General features: G+C 38.8%; 1 protein-coding gene across 48 annotated transcripts in view; it reads left to right on the top strand.

The window, feature by feature from the left end:
* The window catches only part of PTPRD (protein tyrosine phosphatase receptor type D), a 1,767,834-nt gene that overhangs the window by 752,055 nt on the left and 994,975 nt on the right, over positions 1–20,804 (top strand). For 2 of the 48 annotated variants that reach the window (XM_078384988.1, XM_078384990.1), the window contains exon 7: positions 2,027–2,109. The exons of the other annotated variants lie outside the window; for them this stretch is intronic. The gene's annotated coding sequence lies outside the window, so the exon portion shown is untranslated. The remainder of the gene's footprint in view (positions 1–2,026; positions 2,110–20,804) is intronic. 48 annotated transcript variants of the gene reach the window in all.

Below are 20,804 nucleotides of genomic sequence, written 5' to 3' on the forward strand. Positions count from 1 at the left end.
ATGCTAAAAATGCTTCAGCTGAGGCATGCACAACAGAGTATAGTTAGAAAAATGAAGAAAATTGAATAAAAGACAGTCATACTGCTTGCTCCATATTAATTGATCCAGAACACATATCATTTCCCAAGATACACCCAACACCACTTGAGAGGAATTCCCCTTGACACCCTATGTTGATCTTCACAAGCTATGTTGATCTTCACAACCCATTAGAGCAGATTTTGGTTGTGCACAGAGAACTTTAGTTGAAAAGAAATACAAACAAATAAAGCCATGTGATTCTTACACAATAGAAAAGCAAGAGTAGGTTTATTAGAGCAATGTGCCTACAACCTGCATGTTGAACCTCAAACTGTTTGCAGCCTGCATTCTCAAACTCACTTTTAAGAAAAAGACCTGACATGAATACCTGGCGTGGCTTTTGGCACTTTCATGTGTTTTTCATCCTACATTGCCGCAGTATATTGGTGCACAGCCTGTTGAAAATAATATAGATTGAAGGCGAACATTTCATTTTTTCTTAGTTGGAAGGAGACTTCAGTACATCAGTGGTGTTTGTTATCTTGTCAGATTAACATTACTAGATGAAACCTTTCCATATCCCCAACCACTAGTCTGTATTAGATCCTCCTAACTCCATGTAGGATCAATGGGAAAACCCTCTCATCCTCTTTTAGTTTTATCATCATAAAAGGCATCAACAATTCATCTTGAGTCAAAGGGAAATCTGAATTTCCAACAACTGTACAATAATATTTTCTTTCTTTTCGTGGGCCTCTTTCTTCAGAGGTATTGCCACATTTCCGTTCTTCTCAGTTAACAACAATTTCCCAGCAACACACATGGAACTTGTCTCTTGAGAAAACAAACATCCAGGCACAGGGCCTGGCTTATCTGGAACATCTTCAACATCTATTACTGAGGAGAGTAAAAAACCCTACCCCCAGAGGGTCCCCATGCCTTCTTCCTAGGGTTTGGCCAGACTGGGGGCCTGAAGGGACTTGTTCCAGAAGAACTCCTAGGGCGTTCTTGACATTGTGTATTCTCTATATTCTGGGCTTCTCTTGCTATCCAAGCTTTTTCCCTTTTATGCCTCTTTCTCTCCTCCTTCTAGTTCCAGTAGGGTGGCTTCTTATGTAATTGCTCCCTCCCTTGTTCCACCATCCCTCTTGGGACTTTGAACACAACCCATTTCCCTGTCCATGGATCTTCTTTCATGATGTCTATCCAGCCCTCCTCATTCTCGTCTTTTGTTTCACCAGCACTCCAACAACACTCCTCCTATTGTGTCTTTCAATGACCCCTTTCCATGGAGTGTGGAATGGCACTCCTTCAGCACCTTTACTGTTGCCTTCTACAATCTCACACCATGGTATACACTGTGCTAAGATTTTGAGACCAAGATCATTCGCACTCATGTCCTTCCAGTCACCATGTATGGATGCAAAAACTGGACAGTTAAGAAAGCTGATGGGGAAAAAAGTCATTTGCAATGTGTTGTGGGAGAAGAGTTTTGCAGATACCAGAAAGATAAATAAATTGGTCCTAGATCAAATCAAGCCTGAACCATATTTGAAGGTAAAAATGTTGAAACTGAGGCTTTCCTAGTTTGGGAACATTATGAGAAGTCAGGAAAAGACAATAATGCTGTGAATGGTGGAAGGCAGCAGGAAAAGAGGAAAACCAAATATGAGATGGACTGATTCCCTAAAGGAAGTCACAGACTTGAGTCTACAAGAACTGAGCAGGGATGTTGAGGACAGGAGATTTAGGAGATCATTCATTCATAGGGTCACCATAAGTCAGAAGCAACTTGATGACAAAAACAACAGGATTTGTTAGAATATGTTTTTAATTACCTATCACAAGTTAAGTCCACATTAGGATGTTTTGGATGAATTTTCTTGTGTCTTGTTTTGGGTGCAATTTTTCATTGAAATGTTACTTGTAAATATGACAACGAATTAACAAATAAATGTTTTTTTTAAATGATATGAACAATGTATGTACCCTGTGTGTCTTTCAGGCAGAAAGAGGGGAGGGCAGAATTTGTGAAAGATTCTAAAGGAGTTCCATTGACTGGGTAAAACAAAGATGAGAAACACAGAGGTAACTGTTGAATTTGTCTTTAATCACAGTTCTCAATATGTGTTCAGTGGTGTCTCTACAGATAATACATTAACAATGAATTTATTTAAACCTTTTCTGAAGAGATGCTGAGCACATTTTAACTGGGGGAAAAAGTCAAAATAATTCTTCTCAGGACAAAAGCTAATGATTCCTATTTAAGACCATACTGAGTAAGAATAGCAAGTCTCCTTCTGTTCCACACAAACATCATTGTCCCTTTATTTTGAGAGAGGGAGGTAGACAAATGCACAGGGTGGAAGCAAAAGAAGGATAATAATAAACCGAAGTCATTCATCAAGCTAAGCACTCACCTGTGATTATAAACTGATATTCCTGAATCTGCTCACTATTCAATGGACCGGTGATTCTCCACATGCTGTTAGGTACCCAGTATTATTTCTTGGCAACCTCAAATGGAAACTCAGCGGAAATGCCTCAGAAGCTTGACTTAGCTGAATGATTTGTTCATTCTTCTTCTTCCTGGAAACAACCTTTTGCTCCACTGAGGCAAATCACATTTAATTTACTTAAACTCTATTGTCCTGCCCCAGTTGTGTTTTCACACAATTTGAAGCTGCTTCTTGTAGGTGGACAAGAATCTCTAGCAATTTCCATCTCCCCACCCCCTTAAAGATGCAAGGAGAGCGTGCTTGTCACACAAAATTGCTAGTGACAGTTGATGAGGAGGACATAATGCAGCGAGATGATTAAAAAGCACACCTGTGATCATATTATCAATAAAAATTAAAATGGGCTGTCTCAAAAGGCTTCCTCTGCTGTCATGAGGTACTCACAACTTCTGTGCTAATGAAGCATTTATGCAGCTTAATCATGCTTTCAAGAATACTTGTCCTCCACACCTTATCATTGTATATGTACAGTTGTTAACACTATCCAATTTGTTGCATGAATGATAAAATGTTCCAGATTTACAAGTGTGATAGGATACATATCTATAATAAAAGAATATCCCCCTATCTATCTATCTATCTATCTATCTATCTATCTATCTATCTATCTATCTATCTATCTATCTATCTATCTATCTATCGAAAATACTGGCATCGTGTGTAAAATCTCCTGAGATCTTATGCTAAACAGAGTAAATAAAAGCAAAAAATTTGTACACATTTGGGATGTGCCATTCAGAGTTTCTCAACTACAAATACCTGATTTTTTTCTTTATTCAGGGAGTTTCATTAATAGATAGATTATTCTTGTTTACCTGAGAGAAGGGCCTAAGCTGAAAGGTTTTGTGGTCCCGCTAGGCCTAGCTCCATTCAAGCTTCCTGTTCAGAAAGGAAGCTGGCATTGGAATAATAAGGGAGCTCCTTTTCATCCTGTCAGGTGGAACTCCCACAATGGAGAATGGTTGATTTCAAATGTAATGCAGGTTGCTCTCATTTGGTTTTAAACTATTAGCATGTTAAACTGAGCACACATGAGGTAATTCCTGCATGTGTTTCTTGAAAGTAAAGGATAACAGTAAAGTCTAGGAAAGGGAAGGTGGTTTTAATGAGACTGTTAGACTTGTTAATTAAGTAATTAACAGCACTAATCTTTTCCTTTAGAACAAAATAACCTTCCAACACAATCTGACAAGATTCAAGACTAGCACTCAACCACCCCCAATAAAATCATGGTGCTTTGCTTTTGCATGTCCCCCCACCTGGACCTGACTATCACACCCCAACTGGCTCTGTCACAGACTTGCCCCCCATGTCATTATGAGAATATATCACAACTAACTGTACAGGAAAAAGCCTGTTTGTATTGTTTTAGCTTATAAAAGTAGAAGACCCTGGTAACAGAGAGAAAAAAGGCACTTTGAGAACAAAAAGAACTAGGACAGTAAAAATCAATCTTTGTGTTAATAAAAAATACTTTGAATTCCACCCATTTATAAGCAGAAGAAATTCCATGGTATTTTACTACGTAGTTGCACTTTTACTTACCTTGAAAACTCTATTAGTGTCACTATAAGTGAGCTTTGACTTCACATAACAACAAATTAGTTATATGTAGCCACTTCAGTCCAAACTTTTCATTTCTATGGGAAAATTTTCCCTTATCACAAATACTGCAGAAGGTGGAGAAACCCCCAATTTCTATCAGAACCATGCTATGAGTCAGGTGTTAAAAGGTCCTCCCTTTATGCTGAGGTCTTCCTTTCTGTCTCCCAATACATACATTCAGAGAGAATTCTTAAAGAAAAATCTTACATAACTAGCCAGCCCCACAACAGATGCCCTGCCTAATTTGACCCTGCAAGCTCTTCATTTTTTTAGTTTTTTTCCCCTACAAGGTCAAACACATACTCTTTCTGACAAACAAGTATATTCCTTGGGTTCCCCTGATTTGCTGCTGAGTCCTTTATAGATTTGTCACATTATGGAAATGTTCAGAGAGCATTCTTGCAGAATTTTTTGTTAGTGTTTGTGCAGTGCTTTTGGAAAGGTGCAATATAAATAAAAGTATAGCTGTAATCTATCCTTTCTGGCTTTCACTAAATCCCTTCATTACATTGCCCTTTAAAATTTTCCCATTTAACCTTTGTCCCTCCTTATATAAATATCAAATCAGCTACAGGGAAATGCTACAGTATCTGAGTTTTCTCTGTTGGCTATGAATGGATGGGGCATCCCATTAAAATATCTTCCTTTTACTGTGGTTCATTCTTCCCAAAACAGATCCCATTTTCACAACAATCACTTGTTTTCATCCTTACTTCCGCAATGCATGCCATTTAACCTTTATTTTCAAGATCACCAAATATATGCACAGAGACTCTGGTGGGGTTGTTGTATAATTGTATTCTTACTTTATTTACTTATTGAATACGCTATGATGTTCTATTATCCCTATCAGTGTTTAGTGCTATACTGAATGCTATAAAGATTTGTGCTTTGCCTTGCTATGAGTTAAAAAATACTGGAGATCATATAGTCCTTGAAACAAGAAGGTAAACTATTTACCAGCTTACTTAGGGCACAGTTAAAAGCAAGTCAGGAAATCCATGACTGAGATCTTCTATAACTGTAGCTTTTTAAATTAGTGGATCTGTGTGGGAATCACACTGGGAAGTGTATCAAGTGTTATTCAGATGGAATGAACATTCCATCTAACATATTATTTGACCCAGAATCACATACACACTGACAGATTAAGTCTTTTTTGCTGCAGTATGGTTTACTTAAAATGGAAGAGCATAATCATGTATCATCTTTACAGGGATATAAATCCTGATCGCATTTATTCTTGTATGCTAAACAGGAAAATGCAAAAAAAAACACACAAAAAAAACCAGTTCTCACTTTATTGTTCATCTCTTTACGCAGAATCTTTTTGTGTGTTATTACTGCAAAAGCATGCAGCAATAAATAATTGTGCAACAACAGAGTTCAGCATTCCATTAAACAATTCAAAACATTGGGATACCCCAAATGAAGAATTATAACTTAGAAACTGGGCTCTGGATCATATTTGGCACAAATGTAGCAGACAATCTGCTCTTGCTTTGTGTCATACTTGGATATATTTGGGCAAATGATTTTCAGGTTATGATTTTTAAACAGTGAAATTGTTTTACACACACCCATGCAGACACAGGTTACCTTCTGTGCCTCTAGATTTAAAACAGATCAAAAGGTCTTGTGCCTTCCCCCAGTAACCATAGTATAGATCATGTGCTCCTCTTCTGGAATCCTCTAGCACTAGGTAATTCTACACGAGGAAAATTTCTGTTGGGAATAATGTATAGTGGATGTATATTTTTAAATTCCTATTTTAAAAAGTCAGGGAATTCAGTTCTTTTTTTTAAAGTCTTGTTTATAAATGTGAGACATCATTCTACTTCACCCATGATTTTTTTTAAAAAGACCAGGAAACAGCCTATTTTACTTCACAATACCTTCTTCTGCTTACTATCATTCACACTTGACAATTGCTTTTTATTTGAGTGCAAAGTGGTTATGAGCCAGCTTCTGGGATTTTCCCATGCATGGTGTCACTTTGTGAATGGTGGTGTGAACAAAAGGGTGCCCTATAGACCAGTGGTCCCCAACCTTTTCCCAACTGCAGACTGGTTGGGGGGCATGGCATCTTTGTGTGAGGGCTTGGCTTGCTGACAGGAGGCAGAGCACACTTGTATGGATGCGTGTGGCGCACTTGCAGGCGGCGGAATGCACTTGTGTGCAGCGGAGCTCATGGGGGTAGGAGATCTGTGTCCGTGACCTAGTCCTCCATAGGCTATGGACCGGGGTTTGGGGACCTCTGCTATAGACCATCTTGACTGCTGCCATTGGTGTTGTCAACATTCAGGTTGCCCTTTGCTATGTAAAGCTTTTTCCTTCCCTTTTTCCCGCTTGCAACTTGGGCATGATATTGTGCAGCAATTTTGGGCCATTTCCTGTGCTTTTCAATCATGGGTAGAGAAGCACAATATCCCACATTTATAAACCAGAGGATTTTTTTTTGAATAATTGAATAATATAAGCTTAAAGAATTACTGAAAGTGGGGCTTAAGTTGATGCAGCTATAGAAGTTATGTTCTGAGGCATAACTCCTTTTGCTTACACTACAGTGGTCCTATAGAGATGACCACTGAGAGTTCCAATTCGACACCTCCAGCCATTCCTAGTAAAGGGAGGCCCTACATGTGGCTTTCCAGTCATCTCCAGGTGCCAGCTTTTCCGCCCAGCAAGGCCCCCAGAGCAGCATAGAATAAAATCGCCATAAAAAAATGAAAGAGAAGAAACCAGAGTTTAACTGCAACCTGAAAATAAGTTTCAAAGCCTGTGAAAAGAAGAAGAATATGTTGACTTCCTTTAGAAAAAGTCGATAGGGATGGAATTGTTCCGACTTTCCCTGTGGGGTGTGGGATATCTCATATATTCATCAGGATAACCTAATAGGCAGGGAAATAATATTTTAAAATGTTGCATTGCTTTTTCTAATAGGAATAATGTAGTCTGCTTTTCTGGTCCAGAATAAAAGCGTCCAGAAAAGTGGAAGCTAATTAGTGGGAATATTCATGTTTTTAAAAAGGACCCTTGAGTAATCATGGTCCAAATAATATAACAAGCAATTTTACTCTTAACTACAACATTTATTAATATCATAGCTATAATAGGTTAGCCTCTATAGCTTCAGTTTACTGTTGTATGTGGAAGTGTTATATTGTTTGCATTAAATTTTAGATAAGAAAGTGTTTCCACTGTGATTTCTATGTAAATATTGTTCTACAAACAGTTTGGTTTCTGTGGTTATTCTGGGTATATAATTTTAGATTATAACGTGCTCCACTTACCTGTTCAAGTACATAACAGTTGTTATATTGATAAAATTATTCACTTATTTTGCTACGAAGTGTATTTTAAAAATATTCCTCAGAGGGAATTAATTAATGAAACAATGCTTATAGATTTCCAGTCATAATTGCTTTAAAAATTACAGTAAATTGATTTTTCACAAACTTTCCTGAAACATTTCTCTTTGGGTGGAGGGAAGTCACCTAAGGCATGCATCTTTCAATAGAGTTTTTGATACAGAATTGATACAGTTTTTAACAGAATCAATCTTTATACATTTTCATAGTTGTTTGAAGTACATCTATCATTAAGCTAATAATTTACATTCTGGCAGCATAGCTATCTGTCTACCCACTCAGACTATTTTACAGAGTTTTCTTGAATATATGAAATTTTATACAGAACACAGTAAGGAAGAAAAACAAGGAAATTGAATTTGCATATATATTCATGCACAGTACCAAAACATAATTGAGCTATATTATTTCCCGTTAGCTCTATTATTTTCCCTTAGTTTCAGCATAACTTAGATGTAGCAGTTATTTCAGAAACCTAGTAAGAAGCTGAAGATAATATTCTAATTCAGAATGGTTCTGGAAGGATCAGTGATTCTGGTTTCTCCAAGATATTATTTCAGTTTCCACAGGCTGAAATCCTATTGCTTTTTTATCCGTGCGGAAGGCAGATGATGTAGTATTCAGTTCCTTCTAGCAGGCAATTAATTAGGTCCTTCCCATCAATTCAGGGGATGCCCAGACCACTGGGAATCCCTGTGGAGACTCATTCATTGCCAGCTGGAAGCAACTGAGTGTTACACTGCTTGCCACCCACATGTGTAACAAGACAGAAGGATTTCAAGGGATGGGGACTTTTATCAAGTTGCACTTAAGTCACACCAACTTGGACCTGACTCATCTGTTTTCTGGACTTTTTTCTCAAGTCATTTTTGAGTCCCTATTCTTTTAGGTTTTTTTTTTAATGTGTGTCAGTAACCTTTTAAAACATTCAATTTTCTGGTCGGAACCATTTGTTTAACAGGCTGCAGAGGAAAATTGCACAGTAGAAGCCTCCCCAGGCTCCCCTGTATCTGTAAGAGACTGACTGATCAGGGAGCAGGGAGAGACAGGCTGCTTCTCCAGGACTAGGTGGGTGGAGCTGCTGTTAAAACTGCTTTTTTTAATGTTTATTTTATAACACATATAGACATACAAAACCAACCAAAAAATGATACAAAACAAGCAAAAACATATAGGCGGCGGAGGGCATTTCCATACAATATTATCCATTATATAAATCTGACTGCATCAACCTTATTGCTCTTAAATATTTAGTTCAATATGAACTGTCCTAAAGTTATAATAATTTTAGTGATTTATTTTTTATAGATTTTTTTCTCTTGCATTCTTAGCTAACCAATTATATCTCAGGATATCAATGCTTTACAATCACGAGAAAAAAAGATATATTTATCTAACCTTAACTGCATAATCATATTATAATTCATATATGCTTAATATCTCTATGTGAGTGCCTTATAATTAATAATCTCCAATATTGTGTTCACTCTAATATGCATCTATGCATACATATATTTCATATCAATGTTTCAAATGTTATCAGCATTTCAGAAGACAAAGATATATATATCTACTCTTATTTACTTAATCATATTACAATTCATATATACATTATTTATTGTATATTATATTCATCATAAACATTTCAGATTACATAGTTAGAAATTCTTAATTACCATTTAAATCCAAACATAATCAGAATTGCTTACAGTATATAACCACATCAGTTTTATATATAAATGTGTGCCTTTCAATCCATAATTTCTATTGTTATATTCAGCAAGTAACATTCCCCCTTTTAAATTTATATATCTTAGCTCCATGCACAGGCCAGGAATCCCAAATCACTTATAGCATTATAATCCTAAAATTAAATTCTTGCATCCTTTTTACTAGTTTTAAAATGTCATCTATAGAGCTGCTGTTAAACTTGCTGACTCAGCTCTTATTTGCGTGTTTTTGTATTTATTTATTTATTTATTTATTTATTTATTTATTTATTTATTTATTTATTTATTTATTTATTTATTTATTTATTGCACTTAGATACTGGAGTGGTTTTCTAGTTCTTTCTCCAGGTGGATCGCATTTAGTCAGAACTTTCCACTATGAAATGTCTGTTTTGGGCATCCCTGCACGGCATAGTCCAGAGCTTGTCTGAATTACTCAAGCCCCTTTGCCACGACAAGGCAGCAATCCGTGAAGGGCTATAGATCTCTGTAAAAAAGACAGTACAGTAAAACATGACCTACAGTTTCCAGCTGGCCATCATTACACGGACACAGGCAATCCGAGATAGGCATACATTGAAATCTTCCCTCCATGAGCTTAGATGGTAAAACATTAAGTCTTGCTAATGTGAAGACTCTTCTGGTCTTTGTTGTCATTATGCTAGTTTTATGAGGATATTGTAAAGGCATTATTAGTAACAACACTGTATTTGCCTGACTGGCTCATATGCTCTTGAAGATCTATGTCCCAGGTTCTTTGTTTGAATGCTGCTTTGGCATTCAACCCATCGCCAAGAGAGCGTTGGTGGAAAAACCCATTTGCCTTATTTCTTTTGTGAGTTGGAGGTTCCAGTCTGATTGAGAGGAGTCAAAATGTGACATCTGTGCCAAGCCTTCAGTGGTGAAGATATGTTTTACCCAGTAATTAAACGTAAGGACTTTGGCACATGCTCTTATGGCAATTAGGCGAGCCTCCAAGTGAAGGGCTACATTAGGTGTACAGGGAGGTACAGTCAGAATAGATCTTAAAAAATTGGTTTGAACTACTTCAAGAGGATGTAGATCAGATAAGGCAAACAATTGGCACCTATAGAGCACTTGAGCAACAACTTTAGCCTTAAAAACCTGAACCGGCTGAGGGAATGTGGTGACCCCCTTTGATATTAAAATGTCTTGTTAATGCCGCTGCACTTTTGTGAGCATTCAATGCTGCATGCTTTATGTGGGGGGCCCAGGAATCCAAGGCATGAAAGACTATGCCCAAGTACAGTGGTACCTCGACTTAAGAACTTAATCCATATTGGGACTGCGTTCTTAAATCGAAATGTTCGTAAGCCAAAGCACCATTTCCCATAGGATCAATGCATTCCAAGGGAAGAAAAAAGGCAAAAAGGCAGGGGGAAAGGGCTGGTAATTCAAATTTCCTGCCCTTTTCCCCTGCCTTTTTGCCTCCGGAGGTCTCAAAGGGCTTTCCCCCACATCTCCTCCTCATCTCACTGTTTCCTCTAAGCTTTCTCCTTTTGTTTCTTGTATACCTGCCCCTGTTCCCAATAAGGGGAAGGGGAAGACCTTCAACAAGTTACCAGATGTTAGGCTTGCAATGGTCCTAGTACAGTTTTATTCTTTATTGTATGTATTTATTTTATTTATTTAAAGCCTCTAATAAATATGCCTTGACCAGAATAATGCCAGAGTGCCAGTTGAGTCTCCAGGGCTAGGGTATTCCACAGTTAGGGTACTATGGCAAAAAAAAAGCCCCTCTGCCTCCAGTCTCCACATAATGAACTGTACTCAATGGTGGGATGCAGAAGAAGGCCTTTCTGTAATGCCAAAAAATGGTTCCTTAAATAGTTATGCTTTATATAATGTCATACTCTCAGATCATTAAGGAAGTGTAGGGGCATTTTGACCAGTCTGTCCTTTGTAAGTAAGATCTAGCACAGAAAACACCTAGAGAATGCTAGTTGATTTTTTAGAGACTGTTAGATAAAATTTGGAGGCTTCTCTTATTGCACAGGCCCTCAGTTCAGTATTTCATGTGACGTGGGCATCACCTAGTTCTTTTGATTGGAGAAGATTCCCGTCTGACATGCTGTCGTAATGAAGGAGAGGTTGTCATGCTTTACGGCAATGTGGGGGAGTTGGTTTGAGAATATGGTTTTTATTTCAATTACTCTAACAACTGTGTATTTTGTGTCAGGATGTGGGCTTTTTGTTTGTCTATTTGTTTGAATAAAATAATTGGTTGCCATGCACTTTGCAGAGGCCTTTCTGGTTTTCCACTTGGGCCATGGGCTACACTGGGTGGAAAACTCACAACACTTCCAAGTTGATCATAGTAGTTGGGAAGGTTATATAGTCTCAGCGTGTAAAAGAGTCTCATATTAATTATTTTTCTGAAGCCCACCTTTTAAAAGACAGCTGGACTAAATAGAAACATTTGACTTGCTTAAGATCATGTATTTACAAGCTAGAATAAGAGAGAAAGAGTCAGTGTACATTATCTTCTACCATCTTTCCCTCCCATGGTTTATAGTTTGGCTTTCTACATCCCACTGGGGCCTCAGGCAAGTTTTTTTTTATCCCTCCACCATCTATTCTTTTTCGAATGTCTGACATTAACAGTGTTTTTGACTTTGACTTTGTCTATCCAAAATTTCTGAGGCAGGGGTTGGGTTTCGTACAAGAGGGGCAGTAAATGAAGTGTGTGCGATTCATTCCGCCTCAATGAAGAATCAGTGAGAGTTTTGCTTCAGTTGTTCTTTTTGATGCACAAATGTAGCAGATTTGTAACTCCTTTATACTCTTGTTCAACTGCAGGATTTTTGGCATATATTAAGAGAGGCTATCCCTTCTGTGGCATTAAATAACCTCTTTAGAGAATTTTGCTTCCCCTCCTCTTCCAAATTTGTCCATGATACTTTAATCTGCATTTATAGAGAGCGAGTTATTATTTCTTCTGATTTCAATAATACTTTGCTGTCTCTGTACTACCTTAATTCATTCTGTACCATCACCCCACAAGGTATTTCATAAGAATATATATCTGTAAGAAGCCTTCTGCTTAATATGAATGCATTTGCAGTGATAATTCAAACTAAAGAATGATTTTGGTGGCACAGCCAGCCCCATTGCTGGAAGCTGTTTCTCCTTTTATGTTGGAAATTGTTTGGAATTTACTGGAACAGGGAACGGAATGGATACAAACCTAAGGTTTCAGAATAAGATTGTTTGGAGGAAAAGATTGTTTGGAGGTATAGATAACAAACTCAAAATACGCAGATTTACAACCAGCATGAACAAAAAAGAGTTTAGAGTGCTACATCAATGTGCATGTGGTACACCTGGAGAGCAGGAGTCTCACTACACTGATTCCTAAAATGTAAGGCTTTGAGGCTTAGTTACGCTGCCCAAGGGTTCTGCTCAGAAAGAAAGCTTCCTACTAGCACCACAGCAGGTACACGAAGCTTGGACAGAGCTAGGCCTAATCTCAAAGCCTTCCAATTGATGTATTTCTCCCATGTGCATCAGATTTAGGTGGTTGTAAGATATCTGCAAGGGAGATAGAATTCCCAGAATGGAGAATTAGGGTCTTTGTAATCCCGAAAACTCTTCCCTACTTAGCACCATCAAAGATGCTTTAAATAAAGATGGATATTATTTCTGCAGCACCCTTACTACACATTCTGCATTTGTGCATGCAACAAATACTTTCAAATTCTGAAAAGCCAAATCAACAAGACAGCAATAAAGATGCTCCATATCTTGTTGTGAAATGAAGGTAGAACCTCACAGATTCGACAACTTCCTTCAGTGCCTGCTTCTCATGTAATAAAGCTTCTGTTCATGTAACATGCTTTTGCACAACAAATTGTTTACTTATTACATACCCTACAAAAAGTTTCTGAAATTAAATATTTGTACTCTTCTTGTGACACAAGCTGTACCTGTTCAAAAGCTGAGGAATAATTTTATCATCCGGTGCCAATAAAGCAGAACACAACTGTCAGTGAAAATCCAAGAACCATCTACTTCTGTTTGTGATCTGTTGCAAATGGAATAGTGCATTCTGCTGAATATTTTAAAAAAAAAATCCCTCCTACTGATACAGAAACAAAATGAGGCATCATAAAAGGTTCAGAAAAGTAACATCTTGTCCAATACCCTGTGGAATGAATACCTCCTTTGAAACCCATTATTTTATGAAGCAGTGCAGCATGGGAAGACACGTCTAAGAAATTCTCATGACTACCTTGCCATTATAGTTTTGCTTTTTCAGTACATGGTTATATTTTATTTTAAGACATTTCCTCCTTCTGACCCTGTCCCTGTCTCCCAAAATTAAAAAGAGAATTCAAGCATTTAGGTTGACACAAGTTTCCTGGAGAAAATGTATTTCAGAAGAAGCATAAGTAATTTGTTGAATGAGGTTGACAAACACTGTATGCAATGCTTACATGACTGCAGTACTGAAAAGCATTAAGGCAACGTGCAGCGAAGATACAGTAGTGATAAATCAAACACATGACAAGGGTGCTGTAGAACAAGATTCACACCCTGGCATTAAATCTGGCCTTCCTGGGATCACAGTCCAAGAGCCTCATGGCACACTGGTTAAACTGCTGTACTTCAGGCAAAACTCTGCTCACAACCTGGATTCAAACCCTGGTAGCTGACTTGAAATCCACTCAGCCTTCCATCCTTCCAAGGTTGATAAACTGACTGCCCAGCTTGCTGGAGGGCAATGTTTATCCTGCATAGATAAATTGTAAACCACCCAGAGAGTGCTTGAAGCAGCACACTTTGCTTTAAAATAAGTCAAAATTTACCTGGTTCACCAGGTGGCCATGCCCGCTTCTCAATCAATGCTACAGTTTGGGGATTTTTCAGATTTTGTACTGTTTTTCCCCCATTCTGAATGTATGAAATGTCTCATGTAAGGCTTAGTTGCTGGGATTGGAAGCTCTAAGCTACAATATACTGGTATTTTTAACCCTATACTTTCCCCTTTGGGCCCATCCAGCGTTGGCATGTAAGCTCTGAGAACCTCCTCAGAACTAAATCCAAACTCTAGACTGAAAGAGGTTTTTCTACCTTTGCTGTAAATCAGTGATGGGCATCATTTGGCACCCCTAAAACCATTTTTGAAATTCCACATGATTAAAAAAAAATGTTTTTTTAAAAGCTGCTGGAGTACAGCTTCCCCGCTATTATCCTGGCTTCATAGGACCTTTTCTTAAGGTATATTTGAACTTATTTTCATGTATATTTGAGTTATTTTAAGCTGTTCAGTAAATAAATATTGTTTATCACTTCAGACAAAATATTTATTTCCTTTTAATTGGAGACTATTACTTCCTATTATTTGCCTCAATGGTTAGGGACTGTTTAGGCACCAGAGAACCAAAGAACCGAGATTCCGGCATACTAATTTTTGAACAAACTGTTTCACTGCAGAGCTTGCAGATCTGGAAAAGGAAAAAGAAATAGGAAAAGAACAAAAATTGCATTAAAGTCCACTGCAAGTCACTGGGATCCTTGGGACACCCACAGTGCAGCAAGACACTTATCTGATCATTTGAAGCAACAGCAGCACAAGAAGAACATGAAGGTATAGAAGTTCCTCTGACATCTTCTGATTTGGGGACTTTCATTCCCATAATTCTGCCTGGGAGGTTCTGGCCAAATTATGGCACTGGAAGTTCTCAAGAGTCCCTTTCCTTCTGGCTGTTATTGATAGGGCAATTTTTAAATTACTCATTCATAGAGTTACTGTAAGACAGACGTGCCTTGATAGTGCATAAAAATAGCAAAGAGGGTTTGGACATTGGGGGTTAGTAGATTCATATAGAATCATAGGATAATGGAGCTGGAAGGGACCTGTAAGGCCATCACGTCTGTTCAATGCAGGAATCCAATTTGGAGACTTTACTTCTGTTAATGCAGCCTATAATACCATTGGCCTTTTTTGCAGCCACATTTCAAGGCTCATATTCAGTTTGTGATTTATAACAATTCCATGATGCTGTATTACTGAGCACAATATCCCCCGTCTAGTAATTGTGTGTTTTGGTTTTTTCTCCCCAGATGCAGAACTTTGCAGAATGACCACTGACTGGTCTATAATTCTGAGTTTATTAAAATTGGCTTTCCTAAAATCCATCATATTTTCTGTAGTTCCCAGGTTCCTCCTTTTTGCTCTTTTTGTACACAGGGATAATGTTAGCTGTTCTCTAATCATCTGGCGCTTCACCCATACTCCACGAGTTCAAGAAAATAAGGCCCTGGTCGTACAAGGGTAATGTTCTCTAATTCTTCCAATACTTTCCATACCTCTGTTGTACTCATTCTTGGTCACATGATATATATACTGGAGCAAATGTCTGGAGAACCTTTAGCAGTAACTATTTATTTCTTCCTATTTGGATCATTATGGGTGACTACACCATCGTATTGGTTAATTTTCTCTCTTGCTTCAAGCCCCTTGATTTTTATAGATCGATCAATCGATACATCAGGAAGGAGATTTGATTTGGGAATATATCCTCTGTTGCACTGGCTGCTCCTGCAGAATCACATTGCTCCATCTACTTCTCCCACCATCTCCTCTGCCTTTCAGCTTAATCTGCCATTTCCTTTTTTCCCTCTGCAACCCCCACCCCCTGGGACTGTCTCCTCACAATGACTGGCAAAAAGCTGTGTATTGAAATGTCGGTACTGCAACTATGGCTTGAATTATTCTGTGGCACGCTTTTAACAATATGTACCAGCCATGAAATTTTTTTTAAAAAAATCTATATGCACCTCAATAATAGCAGCCACCTTCCTGGCTTCGATTCTGAAAAGAACCGGGTCAGGTTGTGCACAAAAGCAATTCCAGTAAGGAATGCACCAATACAACAGAGGTACAAAATAACAGAAACCTCCCGGAGAGTAGAAAATAAACCATGGTTACACCACTGGCTGGGAAAATGTTTCAATCTTGACTGTGCATCGTGTGACCAGGAACTAAGAAAGCAATGACCTAACTGGGGGATAACTAGAGAACATTTCCTTTGTGTGACCAGGGCTTAATAGACCAGCATATATGTGTGGCTCCATTCTGCTTTTGTTTCCTTTGAAATCAAGAATTCAATTAGAACATGGTCACTTTCCCTCAGAGTTTCCTTTATTATCACTTCTTCAAGTCACCTCTATGGGTTAGAATCAAGTCAAAGACAAGCTACTCCTTTCATCCATGTTTTGTATAAGAAAATTATCAGCAACCCAAGTCAGGAATTTATTCAAATGGCCGTATGGCAGAATTTGTCTCCCAACAGATATCAGGATAAGTGAAATCTCCCCTTTGTACTACATATGTCTCTTTGAAATTCTTGTAATTTATTTTTCAGACGTATCATCTTCATTTTCTCCGTTATTGGGCAGTTGGTACTATACTCCAACTACCATGTTCCTTTTTCCCCCTGCTCCTATTATATTAATCCATATGCTTTCAATGAGAGAAACAAGTTCTCCTCCTTTATTTCTGTGTCAGAATGTGTATTTGATCTGAGACGTCCAGCACTCTGTCTTGCCCGATGAGTCTCCTTTTTTCTTTTCTTTGCTATTCCATCTTGGTAATCCTCTCTTTAAATTAATTGTTTTAAATTGAAATTGTAATTGTAATTTTATGATTTTATATATTTTTATACTGTTCTGTTTTATTTTGTAAGCCGCCCCGAGTAGACATGGTCTAGAGGGGCGGGGTAAAAATCAAATCAAATCAAATCAAATCAAATCAAATCAAATCAAATAAATAAATAAATAAATAAATAAATAAATAAATAAATAAATAAATAAACAAATAAACAAATAAACAAATAAACAAATAAACTACTTTCAGCCTGTGACGTCAGATATGGTGGACAGAATGCTTGATCGCTGTCATGCCACCAACTGCGCCCTTGACCCTTGTCCGACTTGGCTAATCAAAGCAGCCAGGCCTAGAACATCTGAATGGGCTACGGCAATAATTAATGGGTCCCTCCAGGAGGACACTCATTAGGCCCATTAGGCAGAAACTGAGCTTGGCAGCAGACAATATTGGTAATTATAGGACTGTCACGAATGTTTCTTTCCTCAGCAAGGTAATTGAGAGGGTGGTGGCTGATCAGCTGTAGGCTCTTCTGGAGGAAACCAATGCCCTGGATCAATTCCAGTTGGGCTTCAGGCTATGCCACAACACAGAAACAGCATTGGTCACCCTGTTTGATGACCTACTGCGGGAGGCCGACAGGGGCAAAATGTCTCTGCTGGTGCTACTCGATGTCTCAGCCGCCTTTGATACCGTCAACCTCAGTATTCTCCTAGGGAGGCTGTCTGAGTTGGGAATTGGTGGCCTGGTTCTTGGCTGGCTCCATTCCTTCTTGGAGGACCGTCCCCAGATAGTGCAGATTGGAGCCTCAATTGTGGGGTTCTGCAGAGCTTGATTATCTCTCCAGTGCTGTTTAACATCTATATGAGGCAGCTGGGAGGAGTCATCAGGGGATGTGGGGCTTCATGTCATCAGTACACTGATGATACTCAGCTCTACATCTCCTTTTTTCCAAAAAAAGTGGATGCTGTTTCACAGTTTGGGTGTACATCTGGACCCGACACTCACCATGGAGACCCAGATGTCGTCAGTAGTCTGTTCCGCACATTTCCATCTTCGGCGGATTGCCCAGCTGCGTCCCTGTCTTGATGTGGGGGTGCTCACCATTTGGTCCATGCATTCATAGTCTTAAGGTTAGACCACTGTAATGCGCTCTATGTGGGGCTGCCTTTGAGACTCACGTGGAAACTTCAGATGGTACAAAATGCGGCAGCCAGACTTCTTACAGGGGTGAAAAGGTACCAACATATTTTCCCCACGCTGGCTGCCTTGTATTGGCTGCCCATTCATTTCTGTGTTGATTTCAAAGTTCTTACAATTACATATAAAGCCCTAAATGGTTTAGGATCTCAATATCTGGCAGAGCGCCATCTCCCACCCAGTTTTGCCAGAGTCACTCATTCCAGCCAGGCCGGGCAGCTGAGGAGCCTAATTGCAAGGGAGATCCAGAGGGAAAGGACGAGGAATAAGGCCTTCTCGGCAATGGCTCTCACCTTGGGAACAACTTGCCAGTGGAGATCTGCCTGGCTCCCTCTCTGGGTGTTTTCAAGAATAGACTTAAAACCTGGTTACTTGGGCAGGCTTTCCCTCCTGTCATGTCTTAATTTTTTATACTTTGCCATCTTGGACCTATATGTTTTTCGTTTTATTGTTTTTTAAATTTGTAAACAGCCCAGAGTAGACATTTGGTCTAGATAGGTGGGATAGAAATCAAATCAAATCAAATCAATCAATAAATCAATAAATATGTTTGATGCAACTCTGCCTCCCTTTCTGTTCTTTGTGAACAATTTATATCCTTCAGTTGTTGTATTCCAGTCATGGAATTCATCCCACCAAGTTTCAGTTATCCCTGTCAAGTCATATTTGCCCTCCTGAATTAAGATTTCTAGTTCTTCTCATTCCTTCTCCATGCTCTTGACATTTGTATATGGGCAGAGGAGAATTGTGTGATTTGTGCCCTGCTTTCCTCTATACATTTTAATGACTATTACTAGTGGACCCTTTTAGTTCTGTGTGGTCTGTTCCTCTTATGCAGGGGTGAGGAATTAATTTCTATAGGGGAGCCACATGAAAAATTTGAACTGTGTTCGGGGGCCGAACCAGCTTTACTTAAAAATAAAATGAAACAGTGGTGTTATGATTGTTTTTATTTTAAACTTGTTAATCTTCACTAATACTAAGAAGGTTTTTTGTGGTATGTTAAAGATAAGCAACTGATCAACTTTAGACAAAAAGCTATAAATGGTTTTGATGTTCTACTTGTTCAGTGAGAGAAATTCAGCCTGTCTTGGGCTTGAACAAGTGCTTGAACACCGGACTGGAGCGACAACCAGCGGGCCAGGCAGGAGTGGCTCGCGGGCCGTATGTGGCCCTCAGCCCGCACTTTGCCCAGGTCTGCTCTTATGTGTGTAAACCTTCATCTGTCTTTTCTTCTGAGCTTTCATTTCCATCCCACTTCCAGTTCAGTCTAAAGCCCTCCTGAATAAGTTCTTTATGTTGTGGCCAAACATATTCTTCCGACTCCTTGTGAGGTGCCACCCATATCCTTCCAGCAGGCCATCTTCCAGGAAGTATAGCCTATGTTCCCCTAGTCTAAATCTCTCACATCAGCACCACCTTTGTAGCCAGCTGATTACCCAGAATATTTTTCTTTCCCTTCCTCTTCCTCTTCCGAGTACTGGTAGAATGGACGAGAAGACTATCTGGACCTCAAAGTCCTTGAGTTTCCTTTCCAGAGCTCCAGAGTCTTTCATTATTTCTTCATAGCTCTTCTTGGCTATGTCATTTGTTCCCACATGTATAGGAAAAAAAGGAATGTGCATCCAATGGCTTTTCTGAGCAATTGCAGTCTTTCCATCACATCCCTCATCCATATCCGATGCCATGCTACTATGTACATTTGAAAATCCTTTCAGAGAGACCGGCTTGACGCTGCAATGAGACAGCAGCAGGAGGACAGAGCTCTGTCCCCTGGGCTGAATTCTGACCTGTTTGGGACACCCCAGGGTGTTGAAACCACCCCAAAGAGGTGGTGAACTGGGGGAAAGCCTGTTGATCACAGGGGGGACGGCGGTCATCCCCGTTTGATCCAGGAAACTCCCTAATCAGCCAACGGGCAAAAACAAGCATTTTTTTTGCTTGCAAGTCATCGGCAGCTCATCGGCAGCTGGCAATAAGCAAAGCAACAATCAGCTATTCAACATCAGTGTTTCTATTGAGTGAGATATATTTTTACAATTAATTGCTTATGATTACCCCTGGAGAAGACAATTCCTATATACAGACAAAAGAACCTTCTGTCAATCTCATCAATCATAGAGCGGCAGAAAATCTGGAGAGAGGGATAGTTGATACAAAGAAAATAATCTAAAGATTTATGGGACATTAACTACTCATTTAAATACATTTAAAATATACTTTAAGAATTTTATAATTTGGCGTTATAAATCTTAAGAAATTTTCTCGTAAGTTATTGCTAGTTAAGTCTGGACTTATCTTATGTTTTGACTACTTGAAGTTTTTTGGCATAATGCCCAGAACAGTAACCTTGAGTACTCTACTGCTGTTTAAAGCTTGGAAACCTGTTTTTTATTTCTTTTTTATTTTTTTTTAAAAAAACAACATAAACAAATTAACCCTAAAGTAGATCTTTTTAAACTGTACATTGGGAATTAATATATTGGGCCAAAGTGAACTTTTTGGAACCACCTCCAGGGACCTGGAATTTCAGTTTTGGCCAATGCAGAAATGCAGGAACTAGGCTACCAGGACATGGATACAAACACTGAATTGGACTGTGATATTTGGGGGTTTGAACCTTAGTTCAGGCCTCTTTGGCCAAAGTAGATCCTCTGAAACTGCCCCGGGAGCTGGAAGGGTTTGTGTTTAACTAGCTGGCGTAAACCTGTGAGAATTAGGCCAT

Source organism: Pogona vitticeps, chromosome 2 (assembly GCF_051106095.1).
Source record: "Pogona vitticeps strain Pit_001003342236 chromosome 2, PviZW2.1, whole genome shotgun sequence".
Lineage (NCBI taxonomy): Eukaryota > Metazoa > Chordata > Lepidosauria > Squamata > Agamidae > Pogona > Pogona vitticeps.